Source organism: Salvelinus namaycush, chromosome 28 (assembly GCF_016432855.1).
Source record: "Salvelinus namaycush isolate Seneca chromosome 28, SaNama_1.0, whole genome shotgun sequence".
NCBI lineage: Eukaryota > Metazoa > Chordata > Actinopteri > Salmoniformes > Salmonidae > Salvelinus > Salvelinus namaycush.
In genome coordinates, this window is record NC_052334.1 from 22,263,494 (window position 1) to 22,273,853 (window position 10,360).

Genomic DNA, 10,360 nt, shown 5'->3' on the forward strand with positions numbered 1-10,360 from the left:
CCCTATGGTGAAGCATGGTGGAGCGGCAGGTAGCCTAGTGGTTAGAGCGTTGGACTAGTAACCGAAAGGTTGCAAGATCGACTCCCCAAGCTGACAAGGTAAAAATCTGTTGTTCTGCCCCTGAACAAGGCAGTTAACCCACTGTTCCTAGGCCGTCATTGAAAATAAGAATTTGTTCTTAACTTCTCTAGGGTAGGGGGCAGCATTTGGAATTTTGGATGAAAAGCATGCCCAAATTAAACTGCCTGCGTCTCGGGCCCAGAAGATATGATATGCATATAACTGGTAGATTTGGATAGAAAACACTCTAAAGTTTCCAAAACTGTTAAAATAGTGTCTGTGAGTATAACAGAATTGATTTGGCAGGCGAAAACCTGAGAAAAATCCATTCGGGAAGTAGTTTTTTTTTTGGTTTTGTAGTTTTCTATTCAATGCCATTACAGTATCCATTGACTTAGGACTCAAATTGCAGTTTCTATGCCTTCCACTAGATGTTAACAGTCTTTAGAAATTGTTTCAGGCTTGTATTCTGAGGAAGTAAGAGCAGTCTGAATGAGTGGACCCTAAAGTGTCACAGAGCTTTTTCATGCAAACGACCGAGAGAGTGCCTTTCTTGTTTACCTTTTATATTGATGACGTTATTGTCCGGTTGAAATATTATCGATTATTTAGGCTAAAAACAACCTGAGGATTGAATATAAACATCGTTTGACTTGTTTCTATGAACTTTACGGATACAATTTGGATTTTTTGTTTGCCTGTTTTGACTGCGTTTGAGCCTGTGGATTACTGAAGAAATCGCACGAACAAAACGTTTTTTGGATATAAAGAGACTTTATCGAACAAAAGGAACATTTATTGAGTAAATGAATGTCTGCTGAGTGCAACCATATGAAGATCATCAAAGGTAAGGGATTAATTTTATCTCTATTTCTGACTTGTGTAACTCTTCTACTTGGCTGATTACTGTTTGTAATGATTTGTCTGCTGGGCTATGTTCTCAAATAATCGTAAGGTAGGCTTTCGCCGTAAAGCATTTTTAAAATCTGACACCGTGGTTGGATTCATAAGAAGTTAATCTTTAAACCTATGTAAAATATGTTTTGTTTTCTGAATTTTTATAATGAGTATTTCTGTATTTGAATTTGGCACCCAGCAGTTTCACTGGCTGTTGAAGATGTGGGACGCTAACGTCTCATGTACCCAAGAGAGGTTAACTGACTTGCCTAGTTAAATAAAGGTCAAATAAAAAATTGAATAAAAAATGGTGGTGGCAGCATCATGCTGTGTGGATGTTTTTCAGCGGCAGGGACACTAGTCAGGATCGAGGGAAAGATGAATGAAGAAAAGTACAGAGAGATTCTTGATGAAAACCTGCTCCAGAGCACTCAGGACCTCAGACTGAGGCGAGGGTTCACCCTTCAACAGGACAATGACCATAAGCACACAGCCAAGACAACGCAGGAGTGGCTTCGGGACAAGTCTCTGAATGTTCTTGAGTGGCCCAGCCAGAGCCCGGAACTTGAACCCCATCGAACATTTCTGGAGAGACCTGAAAATAGCTGTGCAGCTACGCTCCCCATCCAACCTGACAGAGCCTGAGAGTATTTGCAGAGAAAAATCGGAGAAACTCCTCAAACAACGGTGTGCCAAGCTCGTAGCGTCATACCCAAGAAGACCAGAACAGGGCTCCGGGCAGCCGAGCGGAAATGGAGGAGAACTCGCCTCCCTGCGGACCTGGCATCCTTTCACTCCCTCCTCTCTACATTTTCCTCTTCTGTCTCTGCTGCTAAAGCCACTTTCTACCACTCTAAATTCCAAGCATCTGCCTCTAACCCTAGGAAGCTCTTTGCCACCTTCTCCTCCCTTCTGAATCCTCCTCCCCCTCCCCCCCCTCCTCCCTCTCTGCGGATGACTTCGTCAACCATTTTGAAAAGTAGGTCGACGACATCCGATCCTCGTTTGCTAAGTCAAACGACACCGCTGGTTCTGCTCACACTGCCCTACCCTGTGCTTTGACCTCTTTCTCCCCTCTCTCTCCAGATGAAATCTCGCGTCTTGTGACGGCCGGCCGCCCAACAACCTGCCCGCTTGACCCTATCCCCTCCTCTCTTCTCCAGACCATTTCCGGAGACCTTCTCCCTTACCTCACCTCGCTCATCAACTCATCCTTGACCGCTGGCTACGTCCCTTCCGTCTTCAAGAGAGCGAGAGTTGCACCCCTTCTGAAAAAACCTACACTCGATCCCTCCGATGTCAACAACTACAGACCAGTATCCCTTCTTTCTTTTCTCTCCAAAACTCTTGAACGTGCCGTCCTTGGCCAGCTCTCCTGCTATCTCTCTCAGAATGACCTTCTTGATCCAAATCAGTCAGGTTTCAAGACTAGTATTTCAACTGAGACTGCTCTTCTCTGTGTCACGGAGGCGCTCCGCACTGCTAAAGCTAACTCTCTCTCCTCTGCTCTCATCCTTCTAGACCTATCGGCTGCCTTTGATACTGTGAACCATCAGATCCTCCTCTCCACCCTCTCCGAGTTGGGCATCTCCGGCGCGGCCCACGCTTGGATTGCGTCCTACCTGACAGGTCGCTCCTACCAGGTGGCGTGGTGAGAATCTGTCTCCGCACCACGTGCTCTCACCACTGGTGTCCCCCAGGGCTCTGTTCTAGGCCCTCTCCTATTCTCGCTATACACCAAGTCACTTGGCTCTGTCATATCCTCACATGGTCTCTCCTATCATTGCTATGCAGACGACACACAATTAATCTTCTCCTTTCCCCCTTCTGATAACCAGGTGGCGAATCGCATCTCTGCATGTCTGGCAGACATATCAGTGTGGATGACGGATCACCACCTCAAGCTGAACCTCGGCAAGACGGAGCTGCTCTTCCCCCGGGGAAGGACTGCCCGTTCCATGATCTCGCCATCACGGTTGACAACTCCATTGTGTCCTCCTCCCAGAGCGCTAAGAACCTTGGCGTGATCCTGGACAACACCCTGTCGTTCTCAACTAACATCAAGGCGGTGGCCCGTTCCTGTAGGTTCATGCTCTACAACATTCGCAGAGTACGACCCTGCCTCACACAGGAAGCGGTGCAGGTCCTAATCCAGGCACTTGTCATCTCCCGTCTGGATTACTGCAACTCGCTGTTGGCTGGGCTCCCTGCCTGTGCCATTAAACCCCTACAACTCATCCAGAACGCCGCAGCCCGTCTGGTGTTCAACCTTCCCAAGTTCTCTCACGTCACCCCGCTCCTCCGCTCTCTCCACTGGCTTCCAGTTGAAGCTCGCATCCGCTACAAGACCATGGTGCTTGCCTACGGAGCTGTGAGGGGAACGGCACCTCCGTACCTTCAGGCTCTGATCAGGCCCTACACCCAAACAAGGGCACTGCGTTCATCCACCTCTGGCCTGCTCGCCTCCCTACCTCTGAGGAAGTACAGTTCCCGCTCAGCCCAGTCAAAACTGTTCGCTGCTCTGGCACCCCAATGGTGGAACAAACTCCCTCACGACGCCAGGTCAGCGGAGTCAATCACCACCTTCCGGAGACACCTGAAACCCCACCTCTTTAAGGAATACCTAGGATAGGATAAAGTAATCCTTCTAACCCCCCCCCCCCCCCCCTTAAAAGATTTAGATGCACTATTGTAAAGTGGTTGTTCCACTGGATATCATAAGGTGAATGCACCAATTTGTAAGTCGCTCTGGATAAGAGCGTCTGCTAAATGACTTAAATGTAAATGTAAGACTCGAGGCTGTAATCGCTGCCAAAGGTACTTCAACAAAGTACTGGGTAAAGGGTTTGAATGCTTATGTAATTGTGATATCAGTTTTTTATTTGCGAACATTTCTAAAAACCTGTTTTTGCTTTGTCATTATGGGGTATTGTGTATAGATCGATGAAGGAAAAAAAACAATATAATTCATTTTAGAATAATGCTGTAATGTCACAAAATGTAGATGTCACGTAGAGTAGGCCAGAAGGCTAAACTGGAAAACCTAACCTCTATCAAAATAAAAAGATGGCGGAGCCGCAAAAGTTCTTCTGTGCAAGAGGGTTTATTTACAAAGTGATTCTGGAACAAAAACAACAGTACTGCAATCAAACATATACCTTATGGGCCTTATGGGTCCTTATCCAGCATACCCGGAAACTACAGAGATGGAGAGAGAGAGGAACAGAACAAACAAACAAAGCGCTCATCCACAACATCGATAAGTATAATAAATATTGCTTATATTAAATATGAACACTGACATAAGTGTGAAATGTATGTACTAAGACAGAGAAGTTAACTTGTGTGTCGACCCACATTGTTAACTTATCTGATAACGGAGCAGGGAGGAGTGATGAATGTGTGCGTGCGTTAAAGTACCAAATACTGCCAGCAGCCAGTGACGGACTTCTACGTCACAGTAGAAAAAGTCAAGAGGTCTGAACACTTTCCGAAGGCACTGTAAGTGCAGCAATGTGCACAAAGCAGTAGGCTAGACATGAATGTTTGTCCCATAATGCAATTAACGGGAAAACACCATTGTCAAAGCACACAAAGCACACATGCAAGCGGTTTCATTTGACAGACGAAAATATCAGCTAGAAATTTAGGAAGAGGGGAGATCTAATATGCAACAACTAACATGGGTTGCTAATATGACTAGGATTGTGCCTTTGGCTACTGCACTATGAAAGAAAGTTGATATAAAATAATTGCCTCCTAGGCTGTGGTCTGATTTTGGCTAGGCTACTTTGAAGCAAGGTAAGACATGCCTCATAATATGTTGTAAACGTTCAGGTTTCAAACAATCACAAGTATATGTTTTCAAAATGCATACTGCCTCCAGCTCATTGCAAAGTGGTGTGTGAGGTGCTGATGAGGCCTGTCTTCCGGTGCCTATACATTTACTGTTTGAGATGCTGTAGCAGCAGCTCTCACACTGTCTGACAGATTTTCCTCTCAATGGCTCTGTATGCTGTACGCATGTGATAAGATACATAACGAATATACTGTACAATGTATTCCACAAAATTATGCAAATTAACCTATAGACCGATAAGCGTTACCAGAAAAATGTATTTCCATCAACTGGTATTTCCATCAATGAATAGGCTAAAAAGCATTATTTCGAAAAGGGATTTTTTCCCAAGGCAATTGGTCGGTGGCAATTTTATTTATCGGCTTTGTTTTTTGTTCTTTTTTCGGCTAAAAGCCGGCTATTACCGGCTAACGGAAAACCTGCTGCCCATGTGTGTTTTGGGGACTTAGCGAATCTATCTGGAATAATGGATGAAGAGCAGTTTAGCTTCTGGGTAGCACAGCTGGAATAGCTGGCATTAAAAAGAGGGTTTTGTGGGTAAAAAGCGCCTTGTTAAAAGTGATGGAAGCCTTTGAAGCCGGGGGGGGGGGGGCTCGGTGACAATAACAGAGAGGGGATAGAGAGTCTCAGCAGAACCTAGGACCAGGGTCAGAAGGAAAGGAGAAAAGGATAGGAAGCACACACACACTAACAAGGCCCAGCCCCATGAAAGCGATGGGGGGGGGGGGGGTTTGGCAAGGCCACTTGCTAATATGATCTGACAAATACAGCTGTTCAAAGAGTTTATTCTCAAGCCCCTGCAAATTGCTGGAATTAATGATGCGAGTCTCTCTCTCTCTTGCTGGTACCACACTACTCTGCACATTCAAGGACTCACATGCTGCCTGCCATTTGCGGTCAGGGGGGCAGCATTTGTCATCATGGTAGCATAAAGGTTAGGATGTGTATGGATGTTTTTTGGGGATCACAATCCCAGATATGACTCCCCTCCCCACCCACACACTACCTGAAATGGCCAAACTGTTTGGTGAGGGATTCTTGTGTGTCCACGGCTCCTACATTGGACAGGGCAAAGTCCTGCAGCTCTGGGAAATGGGCAAAGGCTGCCTTCTGAAAGACAAGACACAGCAAACATTTAGAGATCATGAGGAAACAGCTCCTTACCCACACACCCCAGAGACCATGTGATGTCAGGCACCTTTTTCATTTCCCTAATGTACTAATCCAACATCTGTGTGGGGCTAGTGAGAGGTAGGGGAAAGAGCGAGAGATGGACAGATGGAGAGAATATTAGGATGAACAGATGAACCAGCCTCCATATTTCCCTTTAAATTAATTTGATCATATCAAGTTGAGAGGTAAAAATGCATGTAAGACTGAAATCTAAAATATTGAGAATTCTCTCTAGGACTGACTTTGACTTGATATTCTTTCTTGTAAATGACATCTGGAAGCTGTCACTAAATTATGAATGTTCCATATTCATACATGTACAACTCACAGCATGGGTTATGTCTACCAGGTGCACACAGTACACTTAGGTAAACTTTCAAATGCAAATGATGCAAATTATGTTCAAAACTGATGCCTATCAACGATTTGAATAATATAGAATAATGTGTGATGTGGACAGGTCAAGTAAACAACCAAACAAAACAGAGTAACTCATCCATCCATCCTGGGTAGTACTGTATACAAGTACATGCAGTGATGTGATTCTGTCATAGTGGAGCGTGGTCATCTCCTTCTCTGTCAGGGCGTTGCCTGTCTGGTCATTGATCCCAATGCCGGTGTAGAACAGTATGTCCAGTAACTGGCAGAAGAGGTGTCCTTCCTCCTCTCTCTGCATGAGGCTGGACACCAGGTGGGAGTCATCACCACCAGGTGGGAGTCATCCAGCACTGTGTTGAACCAGCGACGTGTTAGGAGCAGGGCCTGGGGACAGACATAGAAGGGAACCACACATTACACATCATGGTAAAACAATGAAACCGCTGCCCTTATACAAGACAATAGGCTCAATAAATATGATCTTAAAATGTTAGTTTTTTTATAAATATTCACGCATCTACCTATAACTAGAAAACACATAATTTGGGTTCAATCAGATCAATCCATCTACAAACCAGAATTCCCAGCATTAAGGCCCAGACAATAAATAGGGCCCTATTGATTCAGAGTCTATTTCAGCAGGGTGGTTTGGACTATTTTTTGCATTTCATAGATGAGGGTTGGAGGTCAAATTTCAAAAAGAGGAAAGGAGAAAAACAATGACAACAGCCTACACAGTGACCTCTACTCACAAAAAGAACAGCAAAAATGAATAGAAAAAATGCCATGTCTTCTACTGAGTTCACCTCTCTGCAGATGATACTGCTCCCGCAACAAGACAGACGAGCTTTATCTATGGCCACAGCTTTGATCTCCACAGACCTGTCACAGATGGCTCAACCTAACAGACACACAAAATGTAGGATCTCTTTTTCCATACAGAGATTCACAGGGTCTTATCACATCATCCCAGAGGGAAGCATGAGATTTCAGCCATCCCTTTGTAAAATGATACTGCTGAGGGGGAAAGGACTTCTCCGGAGGCAGCTTGCCTTGCCAGTGCCAGGAAAAGGATAGCATGTCATCGGATAGGGGGAAAATCAATCCATCCGATCCTCCCTCAGGGGAAACAGGAGCACCGTGGCCACGCAGCCCAGAGAGGGAAGGAACCATCTTGACTATATGACATCCTCTCTGCTTGTCATGATGAAGCCAAACCAGACCACAGAGAAGCACACTACACCATGACGTTACACCTCAAATGTTCTACGCTAGAAATAACCTGTATTTTCTCACCGTCATCAAAAAACAATCATTCAAGGTTGCATACTTCTACACATATCAAGATATAAATAGGTGTACAGGTATAGGTAGGTACAGCAACCTCAAACGTGTCTTTGCATGCTCAGTGAATGCAGATATTCAGTTGATTCTATATAAATGGCTGCCTAGTACACTTCATACATATGCTACACAACACCACCATAGTTTCCCTTGTAAATAGTGTGTTTCTTACCTCCAGGTGAATCATGAGCTCGATGAACCTCACGCAGGAGTGGACCTTCCCCTTGGGTACAGGGCTTGAGAGAGACAACACAGGGAGACATTCAGTTCAGGTAATAACATACACAACACGCATGACCACCATCACACACTCAAACACAGAGGTTGATGTGGGAGATGAAGGAGGGTTTTCAGCAAACAACTGTGGACGACACCATGGCCTCTGTGTGAGAGAGTGTGAGAGAGAGCGAGAGCGAGAGAGAGAGAGAGAGCTGGGGCCAGGAAGTGGCCCAGCCGTGCACAAAGACCTCGGTATGTTTGTCTCTCCTCTGGGGCACTGCAATGTATGCTGGGAGATCAACCCTCATTAGGGGAGGTAGGTGTGTGTGTGTGCAGTAGCACATGTCCATTGTGCTACATACCACCGTGTATGTGTGTGTGTATCCCTGTGCTGTTCACCAATGCTCTGACAGGGAGGATTAGAGTCTGGGTCTCAGCAGGACTACCACCACCCAGCTACATGTTGGGAGAGATGCTATTCTGAGCACACAGGTTGGGCGTGTGGGGTGGGGGGAGAGGGGTCTGTGTGTCGCCCTACATTACATCACCACACAGACTGTCGCCGTGGGCGTGGCGGGGGGCAGCTGGACAGGGCTGCTCTTTCAGAGTGGGGGTCAAGTCAGGAGGAAAGGATGTTCTTTGGGACTAATAAAAGGTTGGAAATGGTGCATCTCACACCGGTAATGAGGGACTTTTGGACTGTAGAAATGTCACGTATAAAGACTAGGAGGTAAATGCATGTGCATAGGGTGTCCTAGTTTACCTCTGGTACCCAAGTAAGATGTCGGTCTCTCTGCTAAAGCTTAAAATAAACAGCAGAGTATGTTTAAATTGGCACAATAAGTTGTGAAAACTTTTCAGCATGAGGAAAATGTCTTTGAGCACCATTTTAAGCCTTGAGAATCTCATCTTTCTCCTCCAGTAAATGTGGCCTCCCCGCTGCGGTGTCCAGCTGCTTACGAGAATACAACAAAGCTGCATTGTTCATAAATCCCAGCTGTTGCTAAATGTTTACCTGCTGGGGAGACGGACATCAGAACCACCAAAAACTTGTTAATGAGCTCAGAAAGGAATGTCCTCTCCATCTTGCCTCTGGAAATAAAAGGCAGGAAATAATAATTAGCGACACACATCACAACGCTGTGCCTTTGATGGAACTATTCTAATTTCTGAGAGGACTATTATACTTTGATGGGACTATGGACAAAAAAAATGTAGATTTTGGATGGGACTATTATATTTTTTTGATAGAACTACTATATTTCGGATGGGACTACTATATTTCGGATGGGACTACTATATTTCGGATGGGACTACTATATTTCGGATGGGACTGCTATATTTAGGATGGGACTGCTATATTTCGGATGGGACTGCTATATTTCGGATGGGACTGCTATATTTCGGATGGGACTACTATATTTCGGATGGGACTACTATATTTCGGATGGGACTACTATATTTCGGATGGGACTACTATTTCGGATGAGACTACTATATTTCGGATGGGACTACTATATTTCGGATGGGACTGCTATATTTCGGATGGGACTACTATATTTCGGATGGGACTACTATATTTCGGATGGGACTACTATATTTCGGAAGGGACCATTAGATTTTGGATGGGACTGTTTCTACAGCTGGTGGCAGAGGGAGAAGGTCTTACTGCTCTGAAGCTTTGCCATCCAGCTTGTCAAAATTCTTTGATTCTTTCTTCTTCTTGATCAGATTCAAAAACTTTTGGAGCTTGGGAACATTCGTCAACTCGTGTTGGAGTCAAGACTGTACAGATGACAGACAGTGCGTTGATTAATCAATCTTAATGACGCTATAAAAAAATAGCAAAACATTGAGACAGTTTGTCTTTGGTTGACCAACCCTTTTCTACATAATAAATCCCTATTCAGTAATGTAAAAAATATTTAGGCATAATCTTAAACGTTACGCATATTTAACAGTGTGACAGTTCTAAAGAAAGGAGCACTGCAGGATAAGGGAGAGAGGAGCTCTTACTGGTAAGAGACACATCCACATGGGCAGTAAGATGAGCTGCTGCACCTGCTCTCTGATCAAATCCACCTCCTGAGAGACAAACAGAAAGGAGCAGAGGGAGAGCAGAGAGAAAGACAGAGAGAAAATGGGAGAGGGGGTCAGAGAGGGACATAAGGATATTTGAGAGTTGGTAGAATAATTGCATTGCACCAAATAGATTCTAACCATTGCATATGCTTCAGTAGAATTAGAGGGATAACAATCGAATTTCAGAGTGAGACTGGTGCAGTGGCTACCCATTGTTTTGAGCAGGAGTGGGGAATACAGATATGCTTGGGTGGCACCTGAGTATAAAATGTTGAAGTGTAATACTGCCACCTAGTGGAACCTAAACCAAACTACTTTCATGGAAACCACATCCAGGATGTTTTTCAT

At 44.9% G+C, this 10,360-nt stretch overlaps 1 pseudogene; it reads right to left on the bottom strand.

Moving 5' to 3' along the window:
- Positions 1–10,360, bottom strand: part of LOC120023267 — a 104,951-nt pseudogene extending 94,591 nt beyond the window's left edge.